At 42.3% G+C, this 27,019-nt stretch overlaps 1 protein-coding gene across 6 annotated transcripts in view; it reads left to right on the forward strand.

Annotated features, from left to right (window-relative positions):
• Positions 1–27,019, forward strand: part of OSBPL5 (oxysterol binding protein like 5) — a 136,224-nt gene that overhangs the window by 5,134 nt on the left and 104,071 nt on the right. The gene's annotated exons all lie outside the window — the stretch shown is intronic.

Here is a 27,019-nt window from a genome sequence, read left to right on the forward strand (position 1 = left end):
AAATCCCTGAAATGTGAATGTGAAGTTGCCACTGGAATTAATGCTCTGTCAGCGTTAATTCCAGGTTATTCTGGCAAGCTCCTGGCATGGATGCAAATAAATGAGATTTCCATTTTATAAGATGAATCTTTCTGTCTTTTCTTGCTGTGTTGCCTTGAAAAAGAACCTCACACACTCCTGCAAGCCTGACAGCTGCTGATGCTGTGAGTTATTTTTTTCCCTTACCTTACTAAGGAAAGTAATCTGGATTTGCAGATAATTTAATTTTCTTTCACGTGTGGATCAGATAAGCAGTGTTGGTTTTTTTTGTTGTTGTTGTTGTTGTTGTTGTTGTTGTTGTTGTTGTTGTTGTTGTTGTTGTTGTTGTTGTTGTTGTTGTTGTTGTTGTTGTTGTTGTTGTTGTTGTTGTTTTTGTGGGTTTTTTTTTTGTTTTTTTGTAAATTTGTAAATCCTTACTTGGACTATAAAGGCTTTCAGTGAGCACTGAATGCACCGTACAAATTACAGCATTAGTGGGCAAGGCAGTAATTTAAACTGCCTTCAATGGAGCTCTATTATTGTCATCTAGAGCAGGACACAGGTGTGTTAGATATGAAATACAAAGTGTTTGTATTTTTCAGTTCCATTTATAGTAGATTTTCTTACTTCCATTTTGACATCTGTCATTTGCCTCAGCCTCCTTGTCTTGTTCTGCCTTTGTAACCTTTCTCATTGAAAAGGAGATAGAATGTATATAATCATGTGTAAGATTTTTTGTTTTGTTTTAATTCAGGTTCAGTGGATGCAAACAAGGCCCTATTTCATGTCTGTTGAGTGTGTTTTTTGGTGTTGTGGGTTTTTGGAGGTTTTTTTTTTTGTTTGTTTGGTTTGATTGTTTTGGGGTTTTTTTTTGGTTTTTTTTTTTTTTTTTTTGTTTTTTTTTTTTTTTGACTGATGAAGCACCCAGGCTTTGTTGCCTGTAATCAAACTGCTGTTACTGCCTGAATTTCTCTCTGGACTCCAGGTCATGGGAGGCACCTTGGCACACCTGCAGTCATTTATTAGTACCTGCACTCATTTATTCCTACACCTATGTATTGCTTCACTGGGGACATTGGGGAGCTTCACTTGTGGACAAGGCTGGAGGCTGCTTAAACCAAGCCCAGACTGTGAGGCTTCTAACCTAGTTTTTCCCAAGCTGGTGTTCAAGTTCTGGCTTGTGGAATCCCTCAGCATAGGTGCTGAAAGCTTTCTTTTCCAAGAGGGTGAGGTGTGCTGAGAAGCTGGGAGGATCTTCTAGCCATGAGTGTATCTGAGAAATGTGGTGCAGGGTCTCTCATTTCTCATTTCCCTGAGAAGATACATGGCCAGGATGTGCCAATATCAGCTTTCCATGTTTTTTTCATCCTCTCTCTGCCTGGATTGTGTTCTTTGGTGTAAAGGTCTCTTACTGGAAATTCACACAATATTTAGAGCAGTATTGTCTTGGATTTTGCTGGGCTGTTCTGCAATATAAATAAAAACAATCTCATTATATAAGCAAGATACTGAATAACTTATCTAAAAGAGCTAAGACAGTGGGTGCAACAGTGCCAGTTTTATTCTCTTTGAACAGGTGCATCCCCATGAGGAAATAAGAGGTAGGTAGGTAGGGACCAAGTGAGAAACATTGAGCAATAACAGACTGTGACTCAGAAGCAATTTAACCATAATAATCCCCACAATACTAAAGGTTCTTTTTCCCAGAAATGCACAATATGCTTTTCTCTGCCATAAAGCTGTTGTCAGCTGACATCATTGTGTTAACATAAGACTTGCTGTTATCCACAAGATGCACAGTAGCAGAGAGCACTTCCAGTGGTGGCTGCTAATTATTGCTAATGTTCTCCCAATTGTTGAAAAACAATACATTAAAGATATTTCCTGCTTAATATTTTGTTCCTTATGGCTGGTAAGCTTATGTTGTGTTAAAAATAATGCTTCTAATATCACTCCGAGTATTACCAAGCCAGCATTTGATTTATTTAGGAGAACACAGAATGACCATTTACCAAATGCCTCTCTTGAGTACCTGTTTTAGATGCTTTGTCTTTCTCTTTTTTTAGAGTACCAGTGTGGAAATTTATGGCTTTTATTTTTTGTTTATCATGACCCTCTCAAAGTCTGTGTGTTTTCCCATTGACTTCATGACAGCCAAGTGCTTTTTATCCTGTATGTCTCTTGGAGAAATCACATTAATGATGTATCACTAGCCAGAGAGAGCTTTTACTGAAAGCACACAAAGGCAATAATTTACCTTGTGATTTTATAAAAGGCAGACTTTTTTCCCCCATATTAAAAAAGGAAACTGTTGAGGTGAAGGAAAGTGAACAGAGAACTGGGGCTCAAGTACTATCTCTGCAGTGCAAGAGGGACATTGCAATGCCATTAATGAGATTCTCCCATTTTCCCTTGGAGATGTGGTATTGAATTTAGAAATAGATTTTGAACAATTTTCTACTGAACATCTCACTTTTCTGCTCACTGAATAGCTACAAACCCTTATTGTTTAATAGCTATCTTCACTTTTAACTGATGGAGTTTCACGGAGGTAAGGTAATAGCTCTGAAAAAGGAAGACTTTTTCTAGACACTGTTTAATTTACTGTAATTATATTAAGTGCTAAATTGAAAGAGGCTTTTCTAGTTAAGATGAGGATAATGAATAGTTGTGTGTTATTACCATAGCCACAATGGGGGAAGGAAGAAGTGATTTCAGTTTTGCTCAAGACAGAAAGAAAGAAAACCTGCCCCAATGTGTTCCTTAATAATTTATTTTCCCATCTCTATCGCTGACTCCCAGGTTTTGCTAGAAGAGTTTTCTGCCCTTGTACCTCAGCGATGCAGCAGTTTATGAAAGGAATCAGCAGGCACTCCAAGTGAAAATGGCTGTGGAAATAGAGTGAAGAACCAGATTGCACCCTCCAGCCAAGCCTGGAGCTACACAGGCAGGGGCACACACAGCAAATGTCATTGCAGTTCTGAAGGCACTGCAGTGTAGCATGGCTCCCCCGAGGCTCTGCTCCCTCTGTGCTTTGCCCACACTGCAGAGAAAGCCAGAAAACCGTGGTTTGCTGCTCTTTTGGAGCAAGTTGCAACATCTCAAGTCCCCGGGCAGGTTGAGTGGGCACACCCAGCTCTCTGTGCCATCCACCAGCACCCAACTCTGCTGCTCTTCCCGCGCTGGAGCTGCGGCACCTTGTGCTGTTGCCTCCCTCCACTGCCCTTGTTTGAGAGCCTGAGCAAATCACAAGGTGTGCAGAGTTGTGTACCCCGTGTAAAAACACACCAGCTCACTGTCTTGGCATATTTGATGTGATTGAGAATGGCATCTTTTATGCCACTTGTAACATGGAAGTGCTGTAAGCACACCCTGCCTCTCTATGTGGATAAAAGTGTTTTATCTGGGGCAGGATTTCGTTGTGTCCTTGGAAGTTGAAGCTGTTAAGGAGAAAACCAAAGCATGTTCCCTCGTTTATTCACCTCTGTACCCTGGGGTCCAAGACACCACTTCAGTGCAGTGTTTCCTGCATTGGCTTCCCTTGCTGTCCTGCTAGGACTGCTGCCAAGTTGATCTACAGGGACTTGTCCCATACAAGTGTTTATCTCCTGGGAGTTGCACTCGTGCCACGCTCTTACCTCTCAAAGTCTATCGAGAGTGCGTGTGATTGTACTTGACACTTGTTGTCTGGGCTAGATGTGAACCGCTGGGGAAGGGCAGTGTGTGAATTATTTCATCTCTTGAGCATTCCAGGCCCCTGTATAAAAAGCATTAAGCAATATGGGGCTTTTTCTTGCTTTAGGAGAAGGTCTGTGTCAGCCTTGCTTGAACTCTCAGAAAGTTGTGTATTTTGGGCACTAAACTTCATACCGTTGTTCTAAATTGATTGGAGTGCAGTTATGGGGGACCAATGTGAGCAGTGTTTGCTCCCAGGTGGACCAGAAATATTCCTGATAAACCTTCTGTTTTCTTCCCTTCTCTCCCTCCTTCTCTTCTCCAGTAATTTGGTTCTTCTGGATGAGACAGGTTGAGGCAATGCAAGTAGGATAATTTTGTGGTTAGGGCATTTGGCTTTGAAATCAGGAGATCAGTGTTAGTTCCTGCTTCCATCACAGGCCTCCTGTAGCTGTGGGGAGATTGCACCTCTGTGCCTCTGTCTGCACCGGAAAAATAACAAAGTAAGTTTTGGCATTGGGTTTTATTTATTTTCTTATGTTGGCCTACAGGGCTCTGTTATGAGGGCAGGGAGAGGGTCTGATCTCTTCTTGGGGTTATTTGGCATTGTCTGCTGGCCCAGTTCCAGCCAAAGTATGCCTGTTTGCTCTCTGGATAAAGCTCCTAGAAAGTCTTCAGGTGCATCTTTTTTCTTTCTTTTTTATTCTATCCCATTCTTTTGTTATGCTTTTTGCTTTCATTTAACATCAAAATTAAATGGTGAGTTAAACAGAGTAGCTTTTAATAATGTGTAGAAAATGAGCTGAGCTGTACACATAGATGGTGCCCAAAGGAAGCCTGGAATTATCCCGTAGTGTTTTTAATGGGCAGTCCTACTGCACTGTGAGCTGTTGGCTCAGTGAGGCTGTCTGAGATGAGCTACAGATGAGACTCCCAGTACTGTAAATATCTGTGCCATTCAGCTTTAAGTACCAGGAAATGAGACGGCTTGGAAAATAATAAAAAGGTTTATTTTACTGAAGTCAGTGAAACAATATTTTCTTCAGGCTGATTTGGAAGTAGACCTTAGAAAAGTTAAGTGGAGAAGAAATGCAGTGTTTTGGGACCAGAAGTGTTTAACAAGCAGCGTGAACTGCCCATTGCTGGCTGCTGTGCTGCTTGATTGCAGAATAGTGAGGTGCAGGGCTTGGGCAGCTGGAGAAAGGAGATCACCATGCCAAGTGTTGCAGAGCCTAAGGTGCTTAAGGTGAGAAAGTGGGCTCAGGTAGGAAGGCTGGAGTTTGCTTTCTGGACAATGTAGCTTTTCTTTGCATCTTGGGTGTTAAAGCCAGCTGTATCAATCCTGTTGTCATTTGACTTTGGATCTGCAAGGATTTTAGCCTGGGATTCTTACATCTAGTAATTTCTGGTTGAATTACAGCATTTTCCTTAGGCAGGTTTTAATTTTTGGTGGTGATTCTTTTGTGCTCTTCAGAAATGTGTGGAAATGGTAGTTTTCTTTACAGTGAAAGATACGTGCTTTCTCTCTAATCTGGCATTTTGCTACCTTCTTTCTTCCAGTTTTCTGACATATTTTCCCTCTAAGTGATTGCAGGCTATGATCAGGTCTTTGATTAGTTAAGTAGGTTGGACATCTGAAGTCCCATTGCAGTTGATTTAAGACTTGGAGACAGCCTTATGGTTTTTTGCTGGGTCCTTTCCAATTTTTCATGCAGCTGCATTTCAGGTAAGGATGAAGATTGCATGTGTTGTGTCAGCAGTGATCTTGCAGCTGTCAAAGACAGAAGTAAGGCTGCATTCTGGCTCTTGCTCTTTTTGTTCCTTCCCCCTTGTTTATGCTTCCAGGAATTGAGCAAGCCCTGTTCACCCACGATATTGCACTTGGCATTCAGACTCTGTTAGTTATCTATAATTCTTTATAAATCAGAGCTGTTTTGGAAAGCTAAGGTTTGTCTGGACAGGGAGGAGGGGGCGTTTTGGTCTGGTATGTGGCAACACAAAGTTATTTATCATAGATTGTGCTCTCTGCACTTCAATAATCTGCTGACATTTTGCCAGCAATAAAAAGGTCAAGGAAAAAAGTTGCTTCCTACAAATCATGACATTTGATTGTTCTCATTATTAAACAGAGCATGGTTTCCTTGGAACAAAATTTCAGCCATCCCCAGCTTTGTAAACGATAAAGTACCAGCTGGTACAAATGCATGAAAATGAAAAAGCAGCTTTCTTTTGATTTGCTGATCCCTATTCCAGTGATTTGTCCTTTCCTGAAGCAGGGTGTGGGAAAGATGCAAGAAAGAAGTGTCCCTTGGATGTTAAATACAGTAGCAAAGAGAAATTATGCAAAGTGATACTTGAAAAATGAAACGTTGATTTAAAGGGCCAAAATCTCTATAGTCTGGAGTTCACAAAATGTTACATATTCCCAGTTTTTAGGAATGGCTTTCTGTGTCACCTATGAAGAACGCTCTGTTATGTCCAAAGCATGATAATGCAGTTAAACAAAACATTGTATCCTCTTTTTTTTTGTTTTTCCCTCCTTTTTTTACAAACTTCCCCACTGATTTTTGTCTCTGAGGTGCCTGAGCTTGCAACTGCAGTGCTGTTTTTCTTGTTACTCCAAGTGGTGCTTTCTGATACAGAGATCACTCTGTGTGAGGCAAAGCTCTGGTTTAAGTGTAACAGTAGTGGCTGGGCAGTGGATAAGCATCAGCAGTCAAAGCTGGGGATTCTTAGATACCATCCATGGTGGGGAGCTTGGGTGGATGTGAGGGAGCTCAGGGGGAAAACATTACTTTTCGTGGGGGCAGGCTGATGAGTGTCAGTGCTGTCAATTAGGGTAGTTTGTTAGTTTGCGCAAGAAGCAGCAGAGTTGGTGTATTTTTGTTACAGAAAATGAACAAAAGTGTCTTGCAGAGGAGTGCTGGCTTGTTTCTCTTGCAGCAGGGTGTTTGCTGCTACCCTTCCCCAAAGCATTTCTGTAGATACCTGAGAATGTATGCCTAAAAAAGCTGAATTATAACAAGTACATGGCCATGGTGGACAGAGGAATTATTGTACTGCAGTTCTTAATGCCAAATTCAAAATTAATTTGAATGTAAATCCTTTCAAAAAAGGGAGTGTAGAAAGCTGTATTGGGAGAATACAGCTTTTGTAGTCTCTGGCAGATAGAATCAGGGGGTTTTTAGGTTTTTACAGTGTCATTACATGAAAGTCCAGTAGGCAGAAGCTGCACATTTATCTACCCAGGAATTCAATATTGCTATTAATTGGTGTTGGAAACAAGCCAAATCCACTTGAAATAGATTTATTTTTTAAAAAAAAAAAGCTGTTTTGCCATTTGAATTACTTCAGCCAGAGCACTCCTTGGCAACTTTTACCTTTTTACAAAGTATTATATATGTTGATCCTGGTCATGGTTGATGCCTTGTAAAATGCTGAAATGTGCTGGAGCTGGAGCAACCCACTGGCTGTGAGGGGACTAAAAGGAGCATTCCCAGCCTCCTGCCATCCCAAGGAATGTGGGGAATTGCCTTCATGGCTCCTCTTCTAGTCTTTCATATTTAAATGTTTTAAAAGGTTGTGCAGGATAATGTAGTGTGTTTCTGTACTTGCTTTGTATCAAAAAGACACGCTGCTCCTTTTCACCCAGCAGATGTGTGCAGGGTACCTAAGCAGACTTCAGAGAAAGCCCCTAAGGGTTTGTGTTTAGCACAAAAAGTACAAAATCCTGAGCTTTGCCTTTAAAGTAACTTTCCTAGAATGGCTTACATCTGGAGGTCATTCTTTCCTCTCTGTGCTCATTTCTACTGTAAGAAAGGATGCAGAAGGTTTCCCTTGTGAAAGCATCCGGCGCTGCTCTGTTTGGGTTTGTGTGCTCGTCCTCCTGCTCTCTGGAGTGTGCCTCTCACAGAATACAGTCATTTCCGTTCCTGAATTCTTTGTTTAACCAGCGTTGGCAGGCTGGGAGATAAAGGTGGAAACTTGGAACAAGACTGGAGAAGTGGTCCTAATTTTTGGAAGGTTTGAGTTGAACGGGAAGCAAGCAGGTGGGCAGGATGCTCTGGGGCAAACACAGTGAAATGTCAGTGCCTGTGTGCATGCAACAGTCACATCTTCCCTACAAGTCTGTTGGATTGATGTGACATTTCTCGTTAATCAGACACCAGTGTTATCCTGGGAATTTCTGTGGCTTGTCTCCACCCCACTTAAAACTGGACTTAATGAGCAGCTTTTGGAAAGTGAGGGGGAAAAATACGTCATGCCTGCCACTATTTTCTTTCACAGCTCATTTACTGGGCCTTTTCTTGGTATATTCAGTAGTTCTTCATAGACTTTGGAAGGGTTGTTTACAAGAGAAATTTATCGGGTTGCGTTTTCTCATAAATGTAATTCAAGAAGATGTTTCCCACTGCTATTTAAAAACTAGTATGAAATCAGGCAGTTTTTTTGCAGCTATCAGAGGTTATGTCAATGGCTATAGAAAACAGAGAGGGAGCCAAGGAAAGAAAAACAAAGAGGGAGCAGGGTAATACAATGGCATTTGAAACATTGTTTTGTTTTCATTCAGATATTTTTAGCTAATGCTGATTTTTTTCCTTTATGTGAGTTGATGTGTTGTGTCATTGGTAGAAGCTGCCAGTGTAGATGTTTGTCCCAGAAAAAAAGATACCAATTGACACTGAATACATTTCAGGGGCTGCTGGATGAAATTATGTTAAGAAATGCTCCAACAAGTCTCCAAAATTCAGATTAAAAATTGCAGCCCCAATTAAATCAGGGTTTAATTAGTCTTACAGCAGCCCAGAGCCTTTGCTTTATTTCCACAGCTATCTTCCTGCAGCTTCAGGCACCCCACTCAGGTAGACACATTGCTTCACTTTGTTTGCTGCAGTCCTTCCCAGGAGAAGTGATCTAAATACTTTCAAAGACACTGATTGATTGTTTGCAGTCTCTCCTTGGCTTGAAATAGATTTTTGTCTTTTTGATTCTATATATCCAGTTAAGTCCTGATCTAAATCCCATTGAAGTTTTGTTGGAAGTGGGGGGACATTGGGGAACGGGCAAAGGTGGACGATGGGAACAAGTAGAAAATCAAGCCTGTGGGTGGTACTCATGGCTTGAATATATTAATATGGCATTATCTTCGTATACATTTGGGCTGTCATTGTAGTCCAGTTTCTCTGGGCCTTGCAGCTTTCATGGACTGACAGCGTGATGCAATGCTGGGGACTTGCCATGTTTGTAGGTGCAAGCAGGACATGCCCTTTACTAGGTGTTCATGAATTTTTCGGTATTCTACATAACAGCTGCTCTAGAAGAGTAAAATGATACAAAATGTATGTAAAAACAAGGCAGAGGACCTTCCCTGAGTCTCCCAGAGCATGCAGAGCACAGGTGCCTTGTGATGAAAAAGTTTTCTTCCCTGAAGTTATATTTGCTAAGCCCTCCAGAATGGTAAATATTCAGCACTGTCTGTTCTGGAGCAAGCAAAACTGGGAGCAGTTCTACAGCATGTTTAAAAAAGAAATAGAGACACACACACAAAAAAAAAAAATCCCATTCCTTGCTGGATAAATGAAGGCAGCCCCAAGACTGCTATAATTTATATTCTTTCCTTTTTCAGTGCTGTCACTGGGGAAAATAACAGTGTGCCTGCTCACTGTCCAGAGATCTGCTGTGCCAAAGCAAATAATTGCAGCAAGTGGCAAGCAGAGAAGGCACCAAGGTATTTGATGGATGAGTGTTCCTCCCCCAAGCAGAGAGGAACATTTGTGAGAAGCTTGTAATATACTGTGGTTGAAATGGCCCATTCAGGGTATAAAATTCCCAATCAAGTTGCCCAGGAGAGAGTTGAACAGCTGGTGTAGGAGTAGAAATCACTGCAGATAAATCAGGTTGGCATCTAAATGACTGTAGGCCCTGGACAGGCCCTGTTACTTTTTTTTTCTCTGGTGGGTGAAGTCAGGGAAGATTTCACTGTGTGATGACTGATGTTTGTTCCCCCCAGCTTCTTGCCTTTCTCTTACAGCTGCCTCAGTTCAAGAGAAACAAGATGCTTGTCCTGTTTTGCTACTGTTGAGATTTGGCATTGCAGCAGTGTCCCCAAGTCCCTATCCTGTCCAGTCAGGGCAAGGAGCTGCTCAGACAGGTCCCAGAGCTGGTGGTGTGGGGCAGTATTAAGCTGGATGCTGAGCTGCAGCATCACTGTGGGTGAGCATGGCTACTGAAGACCTCTCCAGAAGTGGGAGCAGTTCCAGCTGGCTGTGAGGGTGGAGGCAGGCTCCTGTGCTATAATTACAAAGGTTGGTGTTGAATTGCTGCTTCCTGCTTCAGAGGTGTGCTGTAAATTAAGAAGGTGCTTTACAATAGCAGCATTTAACAACTTCTTGTCATCTGCTTTAATTTTAGTTGATCTGGGCTGGGATTTCTCAAGGGAGGCTTCCTGAGCTCTGTAAATCCCTTGAAAGAGTGTGGGCACTGGGTTCTTAGCTCTCTTGGAGGTGACTTGATGTTCCCTCTAAGCCAGGATAATTGGGCTCTTCTGCACATCTGTTTGTGCAAGACCACTGTGTCCCACATATAAAATCCAGGGACTAGTTGAGCTGATGTGAGAGGAAGCTGGTCCATCTTCTGTGTGTTTCATAAACTGAGGAACATCCTGAGATGCTCTGTGATTGCTGGATGTAAGGGAAGAGGAGCAAGTGCACAGCTGGAGGGATGTGCAGTTCGGTGGGGCGTTGAACTGCAGCCCTTTAAAAATTGCTGATGGGAGAGTGGGCAAAATAGTGCCCTATTTTGGGGCTGCTAGCTGTTTTTCCAGCTTTCTTTTTCCAAATTTAAATGAGACAGAGACCAGTTCAAGGCTGGAGAGACAGATTGCACATTGACTAGGTGTTCAAAATTACAGCTCTAATGTGTGGGTATAGTCAAAATAGCTGTGATGATGCTTCTCAAAAAGTACCTTGCTCATCCATTTGTTAGTGATAATATTAAATATTCAGGAAAATTTTGTCAGTCTTGGAGATCTCGAGGATGTTAGAAATTGTGTAGCTCAGTTTAAAAATAGGAACTTTGGGGAGGGGGGTTAAGAAGCCTTCTTTACTGCTAAATTTTTAAAGTTCTAGCTCCTGTTCCACACACACATCCAAGCTTTTCTTTCTCCAAGGAAAAGGTTGGACTTTTTTCAGGTTTTACTACAAACAAACATTTTTTCAAAGCAGTCCCCTGAGGATGAACACGAAAAAAAATATCATGAAATTGATTACAGAATGTCAAATCATGGCAGCCCTAGTTGAAACACACAACAGAGGCTATATCTCTTTAGTATCCTCTTTTGCACTCCCAACTAATGCCAGAGGAAGGTGTTTGTTCCAGCACAGAACAAATTATATTGGACTTAACTCCAAGATAATGCCTTGGGTGGGTCATAGTCCTCCCCACTGGCATGCGCACTGTGTGGATATGTGCAGATAAGAGCATTGGGTATAGGCTTGTCCATAGGAATAGGACTGGCATGCTTACTTGTAACGTGGAGGCAAGGTAGCTGCGTGTGCCAGGTGCTCCTCCTGCATTGCTCTGTTCCCAGGGACAGGCAGAGTTTGTAGCCATGTGCATAAACTGCACCTGGTGCTTGGAGCAGGACACCCAAAGGTGCTTTTTATGCAGCTCTGTGCTGTGCCTTCCTTTGCTGGCTGTAATTGGCGGGCTTTATTCAGGATAACGCTCTCACCAGTTGGTGTGGTGGTAATTAAAGTCACTGTTATAATACTGTGCATTGTGTGTTCTTTGGAGGAGGAAGGGAAAATAGGTGAGGAAATGGTAGCTTTGAAGAAGAGGAGTGGTTGTGCCAATTATCCTGGATGAGTTGTTCAGTGACAGTTAATCCATGTGAGTGAAAACAAGTCCGCTATGATGGAGTGCCAAGGTCAGGAATTTGAGCTCCGTTTGAAGAGTGAAAGTTACAGTCTTGCGGATTAGAGCTCCTTAAGAGAAAACATCTCTTGAAAAAAATGAAGCAGAGCTTTTCCCACTGTGTCATCCATGTAGTCTTTTCTTTTTGATGACCAGAAAAGGATAATGGCAGAGTAGAGTTAAGACCCCCTTATATGAGTTGTTCCACAACTCAGGGGTGTGACACAGTGGGTTTGTGAAACTTGCCTCAGAGTATGTCCATATTTATGCCTTTGCATGCAGGCTGCCAGAGGAGATCAACCACTGCGTACACTTGATTTTGCAGGAGAACAACTACTGCTAAGATACATTATCCTTTGCCATCCCTGGTGTCCACAGAGCTGAACTGACTTATACCTCCTGGAGCTTCTGTTCTGTATGCTGTTTATGCAGCTTATGCTGTATGCTGCTTATGCACATTTTTAGCAGGTGGAAGGTGGTCAGATTCAGAAAGGTGACTGACATGATTTTGTCTGTGTTTTCTCATACTGCAAACAGGATTGAGTCAGGACTTAATATGATGGAGGTTGAGCTACATTTGGAATACAGTTCTAGTAGCTGGTAATTTGGGGTATCTGGTTCATCCATATGAATCCCTCTATTGTGCAGAACAAGGTCATTTTCCTTTCTGTCTGCCTTCTGTTTATTTAACCAGACACTATCTAGTAAACATTTTGTTCAATATCTGTGACATCATTTTCGGTTCACTTCATATGTGGGTTATATCTGCTTGTCCGTGTCCCCCTGCCCATCTCACCACCCCCTCACTGTTAGTGGATATGTTCTGTAGGCTATCCAGAGATTGACATTTCATTTTAGTCTCTGAAAAATGATGCTATTGGTTCCATGATGGACTGCAGTTTGTAGGACGTGTGATCTGTGATGCCGAGCAAGGAGGTGCCCCTTTATCTCATTACACTGACCTTGCTGACATGTAATCACACCCATTGCAGTATGTACTAGTGCCATGTATCCACAGCAGAATATAGATACAGTACTTTCTGTACATAGCTTTTTTTCTTTAATGTAGTAATTTTTAGAAGTGGCACTGTTTTCATGCAGAGATTGCTATCTGCCTGTACAACTGAACATGTAAGGCCTTGGATTTGGAATCTCATTGACTTCATTATCCACTTACATTGCTGTGCTTGAGCAAACAAGTCCCCAGTAAATAAAATGACATAATGTAATTTACACGTGCCTCTCCTGGGAAGTGTGTGTATGGAAGGCAGTTGTTGGGCCTTAACAGTACCTGTGAGCATTAAGGGCTTGTTCACTGAAAGAACCAAGTTGGATGGATATTGGTCCTTGCACCATCAGTACCTCTAGTGCAGTGTGAAAATAAACACTGAGGACCTGAATTCCTTAGCAAATGGCTGCCTTTAACTTCTTTCCTTATTGCTGATCCATCTGGGGAAAGTTGTTACCATTTGACTCTTTTCTGTTACCCATAAGTGATTTAGCATTTTTTTCTCTGTCTTGGGTTGTTTTTCCTTGCATGTTTGTGGTGATACTCCCTTCTGTCACTGTGGCACTGTAAGCTTAATTAGTACATCCCAAAGTATGTCTGGAGGGCTGTATTTGGTCAGGAGTAAAATACCATTGTCAGACAGTAGGATTTTTTCAGCGGGAATACCCCACTGCTCACATATAATTGAAACCTTTTCCAGGCTTTTCCAGAGCATCTCACTTGCACACTGGAGAGCTGTGAGTACAGACACACCCTGTAATTGCATAAATCAGAATGAATCTAAGGGGGACAAAGTCTATTGAAGTTTTATTTTGGAAGGCAGGATTGCTGTTAATGCTTTGAGGTTTGGTGGCTTTCTGAGTTGTTTGTGAACAGAAAAGCTGCCATTTCTCTGAGAAATCCCTGTGCAATTCCTGAGAGGGGATAAGCTGAGGCAGTTTTGGGAATGGAGCTTGGGGCTCCCTTTGCTGCTGCTGAACAGTCACACCAAGACAAGCACCAGTGCTGTCAGCATGCACCAAAGCCAATTGGGCAGAAGGGCAATTCAAATCAGATAAAGCCAGTTCTTGAACAGATTGAGCTCTATGCTTTTCTAAATCAGAACAAAAATGTCAAATTCCTTATAAATACCAGGCAGTGCACAGCTGCACTGACCTGGCATCACTGTTCTGGTGTGATGGGTGGGAAAGCAGAGTCGAGCTGTTCCTCCATGAGCCTGGAAGATGGAGAAATATTGAGGTTTTGCTGCGCAAAAGCAATTATCTGCATTTCCCCCCAGCCTGAAGCAATGGGTCACGCTCTCCTTAGCATGGTGAAGAATGTGTCTAGTCAGCACTGGGGGAAATTCTGGAATACTCCAGGCATGCAGACACAGTACCGTCATTGGCAAATCCGCGTGAATAGCTTCGGAGCACTGTAATGTGGGCCGCGAATTGTGAGGCTGACTCCTTGCGCAGACCACAGATCCATCACTTTGAAATGTCAGGCCTTTGTCACCCAAAATAGTCTTTTGTCTTCTTTTTCCATGCGTGATACATGGAATTTTTTCTCTTTTGCTTTGTGTCTTACAGTGTAGTTGGAAAAGAGCCTGTGCAGTTCACACTGAGAAGCTCAGCTAGGCAGAAAGGCTCTTTCCTGATTGCTTGTTGACCAAAGAGATGCAGGCACAGCTGAGCTGTGGTCAAGGCAGGAAACCAAGAGGCAGCTCTTGGGGCACCTGGTAGAGTGTTGTGATGCTTTGCCCTGCAGTGCTGTGTCTGTAGGGTCTAGGAGAGCCCCAAACCAAACTTCACCTTTTCAGTGGCTGGAGTGGCAGTCATGGCCCAGACTGTCAGATTGGCACTTTCAATGACAGGATTGTGAGAGTGATCTCTCTCCCTCCTGCTTACCTGCATGAATCAGGCATGTGTGGATCCTCTGTGAAAACACAGTATGTGGTGTTAGCAAGAGGCAGCTGTGATCCCCCTCAGTTCCTCAGCTGTGGTGATTTTCTGTGTCTTGATTAAATGAGGTGTGGTCCATATGTGAGTTCCAGTCTCAGAAGGGAAGAAAAAGCAAGTTTCTATTTTTACACATGTTTGTACCACCAGAATTAAAGCACCTGCTGAAGTGTAGTACACGCTTAAACTCTCATCTGGTTTTGAGGTTGAGGACTGTGCCGTGCTGTGAGCAGTGGGAGGGGCTTTGGGCTGTTCCCAGTAGCATTTTTATTTTGAGATAAGGATTGTGCTTTGCAGATACATTTTCCACTTGTGGAGTAGCTTCCACTTCCTGTGCTCTGTTTCATGTTGTGGAGCAGTTTTGGAGTATGCAAACTGCATTGCCTTCAGAGGAAACCAAATTGTGTTTATGATAACCAGAAGAGATAGTCCAAAGTGAAACCTGTCCTGTGACTTGATTCCTTAATCTGGATGCATCTGCAGTGTTGGTAATTACAGTTCGTGAGTTTGGAGCTTCATGTTTGGGAAGGGCATCAACCTATCAGCAGCCTTGGAGAAATCAGGTCCATGTGCTGTGTGGGAGCCTGGAGGAGACACGTTGTCTGAGGACCTTTCACAAGTGTGGTGGAAGATTAAAAGGGCTGAAGTATTGTGGGTTATCACGTGCTCCTAAGATTAGCCCCAGCACAGTGGAACACATTTTTTTCATGTGGTTTCTGATGCTGTTGAGATTTGACCAATGACTGTCAGAGCTCAGTTTCATTCTCATGAGTCTTCTATGCTCCAGGGCAAGCTGGGGGCTTTTGGCCTTCTCAGAACTGAAGTTCACTATTAGTGCTTTTTCTTGTAGCTACACTTAATCTTCTAGAAGATGGTACTCTTGAGCTCTTCCACTGTAATTATTACTTACAAATATCACAGAAGCAGCCCAGCATTCTGAGAATTATCTTGGCAGCTAAATACATGAAGGTCACACTTCAGTTTTTAAATGTAATGTCTAAATATGCTTTTCCCCTTTCAGATATGGTATATTTCCTGTATAATTTAATTTAATTTAAGGTAAGAAAAGGGTTGACAAAGGTTTCGTTTTTTGGTTTTGTTCTTACCTCACCACTCTTCTATGCTTCCTGGGTTGGCTTCACATGCACAAGTTCATTCTGTGGAAGGAGGTGTACAAACCCATTCACCTCCATGCTCCACTTTGTTGGTTTTGTTTAAGATATGAACATAAATGCTTCTTCCCCTTTTACCAGGAGGCAGGGCATGAGCACTGTATGACTCTGAGTGAGTAGCAGAGGAAAGTGGATGTGGAGAGTGGATGTGTCCCTATCCAGCATGAAGAGCACATAAGAGTAGCTTTTCTTGGACAAGTTTGCCCAAGTTTCTTAGCACTGTCATTTAAGTCCCTTTTTCATATGCCACCGTCCCTTTCGTGTAAATTGAGGAAACCCAGCAGCTCTCATTTCCAGCCTGAGACATGTGAAGGAAATAGTGTATTTCTGGGAATGTATTAGATAAAATCCCCACATCAAGTGTAACTTCAGCGGAAAAAAAGAGGATATTGTCCCCCAGCCCCATTAATGTAGGTTGTAATTGATCGACTATGTCATGTGTAAAGCTTGAAAAGTCTACTAAGAGTCTTGTTAGGATGATCAGAGTTGCATTTGACCAGTTTAATCATCCCGTAGTATTTACTTATGCATCCTAACATTGTGTCAGAGGGCATGCCAGTGAAATTAGGGCCTTATTTCTGAGACATACAAAAACCCAGAGTGATATCCCTAAGAATTCTCATCTGGGAGCCCACTCATGGTATTTCTCCCCCTGCCCCAACACTATCACATATCACCGATGCCTTTCCAAAGCTCTGTGTAAATCAGGGTTGGAAAATCTGCTCCCATGTCTGCCGCTTCTCTTCCCCAGCTAGCTGATGTTGAGAGTGAGGGGCGGCAGTTTTCCGGATTGGTTTGTAGGATGAAGTCCAAGTGTTCAGAGGTTTGAGCAAAATTCTCCTACCAGCCCAAAAGAAAAGTTTGTAACCAGAGTGTTTGACTACTGTTTGAGGGGAAGAGGACCAGCAGCAAGTGTACTGCTTGACTGTCAGTACAATCAGCATTTATATTGTGTTTTCTGCTTGGTCTTGGATGGGAATTGTTTGTCATGTGAACCATTTGTTTATACCTTTCTAATACCAGGAAGTTTTAAATATAAAAAATACCATTGTTTGAGTTGGCTCTGAACACTCCTGAAACCTTTAATGGGCTCTGAAGGAGGGCAAGAGCTCAGTGGCTCGCTGTTCCATCCCTCTTTTGCAGGGACATCCTCTGCAAGTGCTTCTCTCCCTCTGCTCTTAGTCTGTTGCCATTTCTGGTTGCACAGAAACTGGACAGTCAGACCCCCAGGACATGGGGAAGGGTGTTACTGTCCCACATTTCATGGGACCTGTGGGATAAGGGGGCTTTTTTTGTGGCAGAGAGTTGTGTAGGTGTTAGTGGAACAGCTCTAGCTGACCTCAATTCCAAAATCTTTTTGTGCTGCAGCTGTCTGCTGATAGAGTCCTTATTGTAAAATGTCGTATGGACCAGAGGCAGCTCACAGCTGTCATCTGAAAAGGTTATGTTTTACCAGCAGCTTGAGTTTCTTTGTTTCCATAATGTTGAATGAAGCTGTTTTCAATTTCACTAGGGCAACCAGGGACACTGAGTGATAACCTCAGAGCATCCTGTAACTGAATCTACATGAGCAAATTTACGCAGAAAGTCTTCTCACTGACCTCCTGAGGGGTAAAGATGGAGCTCCTCTTCAGCACTCTATGTATTATGCAAATAATACTGCAAGTAATAGGGTGCTGTGAGGACGCTTTCTGATCCTTTTTTCTTTAATATGCTCATCTGGTTTTTTTCTTGTAAATAGTTTTAATTTTTTAAAATTTTGGCAGCTAGCAAGCAGAAAGTTGTTGCTGTTGAGCTAAAGCAGGCTGGTGTAGTCTAAGTTGTTGCTTGTTGACTTATCCTTGCACAACTCCCAGGAAAATGTACTGCAAGCTTTGCTCCATCTGGCTAAATGCCCCGTCCTCTGTGAGGCACAAATTGAATTAAGAAACAAAGCTGTTTTCTACAGTCTGGCTGTTGCTACTCAGTCAGACACTGTTAAGAATCCATTTTAAACATGGATCCCAAAGTCAATTTCATGTTAAGTACAAATAGGTGCTAGAAAGCAATACCTTTGTAGCTAAGTGTTGAAAACGGTACTGATTTTTCCCATTGTCAGTGCCAGATTTGGAATATGAACATGCCCTATTGTTCCAGGCAGACTTGGTTGGTGATAAATACTTCTACATGTTAGTCAGGCGTCTTCCTATTGGCAGCAGGATTCTTGGAGATCTTCGTTGACTTTCCAGAATTACAATGTAGAAAATCTGAGTCTGAATTTTGCCAGGATATCTACCTAGTAAACAGCTCCAAGATAGGTGTGGGATGGGGCAACCCTAAGCTGGTGTCAGGGCCAGGTACTGGCAATAAAAACTGCCTCTCCTAAGCCTTGAAGGTGGAAGAGTTTGGGAAACAAAGTGCTATTTTAGCAGATTTATGGGTTTAAACAAAATAAAGTGAAGCTGTCAGCCCTTTCCCAGTCACACTTATGTCCTGAGTGTGGACACTCCCCCAGGAGCCCAAAGGTTCATCTCTGAGCTGACCCAATCTGCTTCTCCAAGCTGAGACAGATCTGTTGCAGTTGACAGGGTTTTTGGTCAGCTGCCAAGGCACCTACTGGTGTGTCAATGGGAAAAGTCCCCCAGGCAGATACACAATAAAAATTGAATTCCCTCTCCCTTGAGGTCACACAATATGAAGATGTCTACCGTGGAGCTCAAGGGGAAATGAAAAATGGGGACCTTGGAAATCTAGAACTGCACCACTGAGTCTGTCAAGTGTACAAGCTGAAAGCTCTGATTTTCTACAATTGCAAGCAAGAAGGAAGCGTGAGATAGCGTTGCTGTTTTGGCCTCTCCTCTGTAATCTCCCTGCTCCTTTGCAGCTCAATCCAATCTCAAGATGGATCCAAAATACAAATACTAGTTGTATTAGGGAAATTTCTGGGCGCACGATGTACTTCCCTGCATCCTTCTCTCATATCTGCACCAGCTCTATTAAATGAGGAGCAGAAATATAGAAATGCATTTAGTAATGATGTAGCTTCTTTATCTCTTTTCCTCCTCTGTTGTTCTCAGAAATAGGCAGTGAGTGGTTGGATCATGGGGTTGCTATGGTGAGCTTTAAGATACACCTTTGATCGTGGTTGGTGAGTGCCAGCCAGCATATTAATTCCAAGCAGTCCATATGCTTCCAGACCAAAATACCTCTCTCTTGCTACTCTTCATTTTGTTGAACACTTAGCCTGCTAGTTCACAGACTACTGTGTCTTACTGTGCTGCTCCAAGAAATCTGTTCAAGTTTGGTATTTCCTTTTCTCATTGGAGGGGCAGCTGGCAGAATTACTGCCTGAAAGGAAGTTGTAACCAGGTGAGGGTCAGTCTCTTCTCCCAGGCAACCAACAATAGGATGAGAGGACACCATCTTAAGCTGCTCCAAGGGAAGTTTAAGTTGGACACTAGGAAGAAGTTCTTCACAGAAAGAGTGGTTGGACATTGGAATGGGCTGCCCAGGGAGGTGGTGGAGTCACTGTCCCTGGAGGTGGTTAAGACTGAGTGTGGCACTTAGTGCCATGGTCTGGTTGACAAGGTGGTGTTTGTTCATGGATAATCTCAAAGATCTCTTCCAACCGAGTTGCTTCTGTGACCCTTTCTGCTCATGGACTCCTGCTACCTCAGCAAAACCCACCTGTAGCAATCCTGATTTCAGGTAATCTGCTGTAGATTTAGCTATTTAATGTGAACTTCTGGGTATGTTAAATGAGACACTGAGATGCCTCCCTTGAAAATCAATAGCATAACTCCTGCTACAGATGAAGGAGACAGGGTCAGATGATTTTGCCCCAAAAAGCACTCTGCAGCAAGGATGGCTGGGTGGTGGTTTTCTGGCCTTTGACTTCGCTTGTTCTACAATGGATAAATGCCTCCTACCTATGAAAATATTTTGCTGTCCTGTGTGGTTTTATACAAATATAAGTGAAAAGCCAAGTGACAGGGAATGTGGTGCTCAGTTCTTTTCTGTGATTTATGCTCTGGTTTATCCGGCAAGGCAGCCTACGTACCCGAGAGAACAGTCTGAGTATCTGTGAGAACAGAGATCAGATAGTGGGGCTGCCTTGGCTTGCTGGGCTGCAGGGCTTAATCAGCTATTAGAAGATGATATTAGGAAATGTAATTTACAACGAGACTCTGTTCAGAGCTTTGAGTCTTTTGTCAGTTCTAATAGAATATTCAAGAGGAAGTTCTCTATTTCAGTCTAGTTCTTTTGGGTTTATTTTTCATTTTTGTGTGCTTCTTTTTCTGCCAAGCAATTGCCTGCTGCAGCTATTTGTTAGGACTTGCTTATCTATGCTTCTTGTTATTATCCTGGCTAAAAAATTGTTATTTACTCATATGGTAATATCTAGAGCTTCTAATCTAGCATCAAAGCTTCATTGTGATGGATGTTACACAGACCATTAGTTTATTAAAGATGGGTATTTGTTGTCTTAGGAATGTATGGGCTTACTCTATGGTAGCAAGAAAGGACAGAACAAGGTAGGAGGGAAGCATTCACATGCAATATATCAAGTGACAATCACACCAGCTTGTTTTGAAATGGCAAAGGTTTGAGCCTGTGGGGGAAAAAACTGTAATGGCTAGAAAATGTTGTTTTCCCCAGTAAATCAAATTATCAAAGTGTTTTCATTTTTGTTGCCTCTGAGAAGTATTTGCAGTACTTTCGCAGCATAGAATGGGGTTTTTTGCTACTATTTGCAGGACTACAGCCAATTTCTCCAATCACTGGGCATAAGAGGTTTCTTTAAACAGAAATTGGGAAATCCTGGGTAAGAAGTTTGCATGACAAATATTAGTCAAATATGCACTCATTTGAATTAAGACCTGGCCTGAGACTCTTGTAAGTCCTTGGCTTGATTTAGACCCTGCAAACTTCTGCATTTTCCAGCACATCTGCAACAGTTGGTGCAGCTCATGTTACTCCACTTGCCTTAAGTCTGCTACAATTGTGTTACAGGAGGCAGCATTACCAACCTTAAAGAAATTAAATGGGTATCATTTTTGGATAAATCTGAGTATTTGTCATAGCCTGAACTGGACGGTAGCATTAGCCAGGCTGGCTTTTGTGGAGCCCTACTGGGAAGGACCGTAGAGTTACTGTGGACAAAATGTTAAAGGTGAGCTGACATTGTGAGCACAGCAAACTGTCTGCAGGAATGCACTTTGAGGAGCTTTGACAGCAGATTGATATTTTCTTCTACCCTTTAGTGTCCTCTCAGTTCAAGGAGGTTGTGGAGTAACTGGTGGGGCCCAAACGTGCTGAGCACATTCAGTGTGTGAGGAAAACTGCTAGCAGTGAGTTTGGGATACTTTCAGAATACAGCAGAGGGAAAACTGAATGTGTCCCAGCAAGCACAAAGTATGGGAATTTCCCCTCCTGTGGGAATGGAGGGTTTAAATGTTATCTTCTTGATCTTAAATGCCTTCTTCAGGAACCCTGCCTGTACCAGTGGGATTTGTCCACCTACGTCTGGTGGTGTCCTTGGAAGAAAACCAGCCTTTGCATAATCAGTTTCAATAGGAGGGTGCCTAAAGCTTGCAAGGTCAGGTTTGTTTTGTTTGTTGTCTTGCTTTGGGACGTATTTTTTCCCTTTTTTCCCCCCTTTTTTGGAACAACAGTGTATTTCTCCTGCCAGCAAGATGTCTCTTCCACCTTGGAACTGTACAGCTTGCACTTCTGGTTTTTTTGCTGGCTCCTACGCTTGGCTTTTTGTTGCTGCTGCTGCTGGTGAGACTATTTCAGAGATGTGCCAGGCTTAGCATGCAGATCCAAATTTAGGTCTCTCTGCCTTCAAACTGAACAGAGGATCTACAGAAGTCATTTTTTAGTGTGACTGTTCAGAATAGCTAATTGGATTGTTGGCTCTGCATGAGACTGCACAGCATCTTTGGACCCAGCCGTGCTGGGCACTTGACTTTTCTTCTTTTATGCTTTCATTACTTGCCATGGTGATGGCCCTAGGTGACAGCAGTCCCAGTGAAAGGTTGGGAACAGAAGCCTCCAGCCAGGCTTGATGTGGGACTAGACTTAATTTTACTTCTCAAACCTGTGTCACTTCATCCCACCCAAGCCTGTTTCCTTGCTTAACTTGCTGTTTTCCTGATTCATTTTGTCTCTTCTTCATATTTCTAGTGACCTGCTAGTGCTGCCTGGCAGGGAGACATATTTCCTGAGCAGAAGATGGCAAAAAAGGGTGGAGCAGAGATAATTTCCCTGATGCAAGGTGGATTAATGTATACCTTTGTAAGGACTGTAGCTGGCAGGGCTGTCTTAGCTCTTAGACTGCTTTGAGTAACTGAATGGTTGGAGCTGGGACATTTTAGGAACCAGAGAGTTATTTCTGGCTTGTTTGGGTAAGAGGGAGTTGGAAACAAACAAGCTGGTGAGAAACAATGTGGCATATAACTAGCTGCAAGACAAATATTGTCTTGTGTGTGTGTTAATTGTTTTAAAATTGGCTGGCAGTTAACTACTTAGTATTTGAAGTCCTTTATGTCTTCAGGTTTAACATCTAAACTGTAAGGGAATTCACAGCTCTCTACAGCTGGCTAGAAGCACATTTTAAAAGGTGCCTGCAACTTAGCAGTTACTTAATTTGCCCTGTGTTGTTCAGTAGTAGAGCAGTAGTAAATGTATAACTGCAGGAGTCTACTTGTAGGTGTGTCTGCTTACTGTATTTCTTTATTCCTTGATTTTTAAGGAGCTGGTATTTGAGTAAGCAAAAGCAGATCAAAGGTATTGTGTTATGATTGGTTGCTTTATTGATTACTCAAGCCTCCTTCACTCTCATTAAAAGGTTTTGAGCCTTCACAATCTGCTGTGTTGCGCAAGAGCTGTGCCAGGTGAGCAGCGCCCTGTGCCACAGCTGCCAACTGCATGCTGCACCTTCCTTTTCCAAAATAGTCTTCATTTTAATGGAATTGTCATCATTTTGACCTGGTACAGGTCTTGTGATGGGGTTTTATGCTGCTTTTTGAATGCAAAAGTTTAGCTTAAAAAATGGTGAAATAAGCTTTGAATCTTGCCTCATGTGCTGTGGATCTGTGGGAGGAAGTTGGTAGTAGGTACTTGAATAATTTCCAACATTGCATGATAGTCTTGGGTGGAATTAAACTGCTCGAAAATGAGCTGCTGCCATGGGAACAAGGTACTAATGATTTCAGGGTGCCAAAGAATGCTTAGTCAGGATTTGGGAGAATAGCCACCCAAACCATTATGTCCTGTGTCTTCATTCCTTTTTTCTGTATCATGGTGTTCCTGCTTACAGCCTTAACATCAGAGACTGGGACATGGGAGGGAGCTAAGATTGCCTTTAGGACTCTGAGGCATTTCAGTGCAAAGATGAATGCCAGAAGTGACTCCTGAACTGCCCTTCATGAAGAATCTCTCCCTTTTGTTTGATACCAGTGGCTCTGTGCTGCAAGGATTGCTGTTGAGGATGCAGCTGTGAGGAGGAGCTGGGAGTGTGGCTGGTTTGTTGTTAGCAGCAACTGCCATGATGAGGGGGATTTGGACTAGGTCAGGTAAAGAAACAGAGGACCAGAGCTCTTCCCCTAAACCTCAGGCTTTTTAGGGAGGTGTGAAGGGTAGGGAGGAGGATGTTGCTGGTCTCCAAGCATCCCTTAAGAGTAGTTCTTTGCAGAGGTACCTGGCATAAGATTGCATAGATCTGGACCAAAATATGTCATCTTTATGCCATTAGCTCCATCCCCAGCCTAATTCAGCAGCAACCAGAGAACCATATTTTTTCTATTTTAGGGTTAAATATCTACTTGACTGGCATTTCTATTCTCAATTCATTAAAATTAGAACTACTCTGTAAGACCTCAGCCATTCGTTAACCAACAAACCAGTGCTAATTTTAATTTCCATGGCTGCAATTTAATTTTGCACGAAGATTATAGGTACTTCTGTGATTGCCTTTCAGCAGGCTCACTGGTACTTCTGCCATGACACTGTTATTACTAGCAGGGAGATACTAATGCCTTCCTGCTTAAACCTGTCTGAGAATCTATTAATGGGGTGGCCTACTTCCAAATTGCAAAGAGGAGCAAAAGCTCATCAGGCAGTGTAAATGGTGATAATTTCAGCAAATGCTTTCTGTGTGAGGAGATTGATGTTTTAAGTGTCCCAGCAAATTGGTAATAATGATCAGCAATTCTCCACCATTCTTCACAAAGGAACGGGTCTTTGAAAGAAGCAATTAAGTGCAGCCACCTTCTGGACAGAGCTAATGTAGACTTCTCTCATTGGTAAGTTAACTATTAGACCTACAAGTCATGTTTAATGAGCTTTCTGCTTCCAGCCCAGCAAGGAGCCTGTAATGAAGCTGGAGAAATGTGACCAGCATTTGTGGCAAGCGCCTGCTTCAGCTTTGAAATTACACTGGATGAGGAAAGCTGTGATTTCCTCGTAGCGGAAATGTGATAAACCAGGAGATGAGCAATAATTCTGCAACATCTGCTGTTCTGTTGAGCTGTTTGCTCATCTTACAGGTAGTGACTGCAGGATGAACATCAGGTGGTTCCCTAATGCAGTGTTGTAGAAAGATTTCTGATTGGATTCTGTGTACATTCTGATTCTGGATTCATAGGTGCAAGGAAGAGATTTAAATTGAAGGTGAAAATGAATGCAGAAGCTTCAGTGTAGGGGTCTTTTTACTTTGCTGCAGGAGACATTATTGGCATGTCTGTATATTGCAGTAACCCCTGAATAGCTTCTCCTACCCAGCTGCAAGATGATAAAATTGAAAGCCTTTGACTGAAACTCAGGGACCAGTTTTTGTATCCTGTGTTCTGCTTAAAAGAAAACTCCATTTTCTGATTCAGTCTCCTCTAAGCCTATGTAAGCTCCTTGAGCTCACAGTGTCCTTTCACAGGGTGACCCTGCCTGAGTGAAGACCAGAAGTGCTGTTACCTCATTTAGTAGATTCAAGGTCCTACTTTGGAGAAGACACCAAGCGGTCGGTCACTATCCACATTGATGCCAGTCATCCTCAGTCATCCTGTTACAGACCTTTTCCCCCTAAGTCAGGTGTTTTCCAGATTAATGGGCCCCAGACTATTCAGTCATTCCTTAGACTGATTTTTAATCATTCTTGCTGCCTTTCCATGGGCATATTCCAGCTCTAATTTATCTTGTCTGAGGTGAGAGGGCCAGGGCTTCATGCAGAATTCAATGTGTGAATTAGCTGTGGATTTATAATGCTGTCTTCCCTACTCCAGTGTGGGTTCCTAATTAACTTCACTGATAACCTTTCACTGGGAGCTGAGTTCTTAGTTCTGTCCTATGTTTCCTAACTTTTAAACTATTCTTTTTCCATTCAGAAACATCCCTTCCTATCCTGAAGCCTTTAGCTTTCAAGAACTTAAGATCTTTATCACAACTCTTCTTGAAATCCACGTTATGTGAGATAAATCCCTTTTATTCACCTGGCTGCTGACATTTTGTGTCAGAGGCTGGAAAGGCAGGGTTCCCCTTACAGCAGCTGTACTGACTCTGCAAGGAGCTTGTATTTATCTGGGTATCTGTTAACTTTTATTAAAGGCTTCACAAAGTTGCCAGAAACAAGCATTAGTCATAGAGACCTGTGGCTCCCCATATCCTTGCAAAATATTTTCTAAAGTCTGCATGTTTTTAATTTTTCAGTGGCCAAGCTACCTCAACTCTGTGTCCTTAAATTTGGAAGTGAACACCATCTAATCCAGATTTGTTATCGGTCTTTTTTCCTATTTGTGCCAGAAGTCCTCCTGTGATTATTGAAATTTCAGATAGACTCTGAAAAGGCTCTGCTGTGAGAACCTCCCCAGTTTCTGTGTTTCACTTGCAATGAGATCTGTGTAGGTTTTAATGGGTATGGGTTTTGTTAGTTACTTGAAACAGCTTTCAGATTAATGCCCGCTATGAAGAATATCAAGAGACTAGCTGTGTGTCTTTCCCCTATTTACACATTTTATTTTAACATCAATTCTCTTTAAAAGGAGAAAAACCACTCAGACAAACATCTCACACTTGTAATGTTTTTTGTTGTTCTGGCAAGGCAAAAAGATCTTCATATTTGGAAAATTACATTTCTGTCTCTTTACATAGATTAGTGGAAAGCAGTTGCTGCTGTAAACAAGAATTACACCCTTTGCTAGTTTTCTTCTACCAAGACAAAAATACTTTATGTATAACTTAAAATGTTCACAGAAGTCTCTTCATTGCTCTGAATCTCAGTGGTCACATGTAAAGAAAAATCCAGTGCTGCTGTTTCCTCATTCGACTCAGCTCCTCTAGGTATAACTTATTTCTTTCCTGTGTTTACCCAGTTCCATCTGATAATACCATCTATCTTTTGGTCATGATGTGCTTGAACTGTGTGCATAGCTCACATTGGCACTGTGAGGACAGTTCATGGCTTTTCATCGATTTCTCTGTGCTGTTACCATTTATCAGCTTGTTTTTATCCCTTGGAGGCATGCAGAAATGCAAATGCTAACCTAGTTCTCTCAATTTCTAGAAGTATCTGAAACCAATGAATGCTGTAAGGAACTAAATATCTTTTCATCTCAACTGTTGTAACATAGAGTCTCTGAAATGGTACCCAAATTGGGCAGTTAACAGGCAGGTAAATGGCGTTTCAGCGCACAGGGCAATTTTTTGCCTCTGTTCTTATTTCTAGTTGCAACATTTTGGTTGGTATTTTTTACAGGTTCCAGCAGCATACCTATTGAATTGCCACCACTAGTCAGGAAAACATGCTCGAGGCTTCCTCAGCACCTGAGCTGCTTTGTCAATCAGCTCTCCTAGTTTGTTGTTGGGCTTTTTGATAAATGTTCACGTCTCATGTTTTTGTTATTATGAGAGCTGGAAGCATGTATTTACTTAAATAAAAGCTGATGTGACTTGTTTTCATGTTTCACATGGGAAAATACGCTGCAACCCTTTAAATGGAAAATGAAAAGGCAAGTTTTCACAACGAAGTAAATAGTACAATAGAGACACATTATTTTATGAATGTATTTATTATTATATAACTCTAGTCTCTGAATTTTTCAGTAGGAAAAGGAAATTCAGGATGCTCAGTGCCTGAGCTGAGATGTCCTTTAGACAATTGGGTGAAAGCTGTTGGCTTTCAGAAGTGAGGACTGTTGCAATTGCTGCTGGAGCTGGTGAAACCTGTGGCTGCTCAGACCCTGGAAAGCCAGGCTGGTTTTGTTCAGGTTTGCAGCTGTGGAGTTGGATATGGATATCTGACCATCACATTCTGAGTT

The sequence above is a fragment of the Pyrgilauda ruficollis genome, unplaced genomic scaffold, assembly GCF_017590135.1.
Source record: "Pyrgilauda ruficollis isolate IOZ18807 unplaced genomic scaffold, ASM1759013v1 scaffold55, whole genome shotgun sequence".
In the NCBI taxonomy this organism is placed as follows: Eukaryota; Metazoa; Chordata; class Aves; order Passeriformes; family Passeridae; genus Pyrgilauda; species Pyrgilauda ruficollis.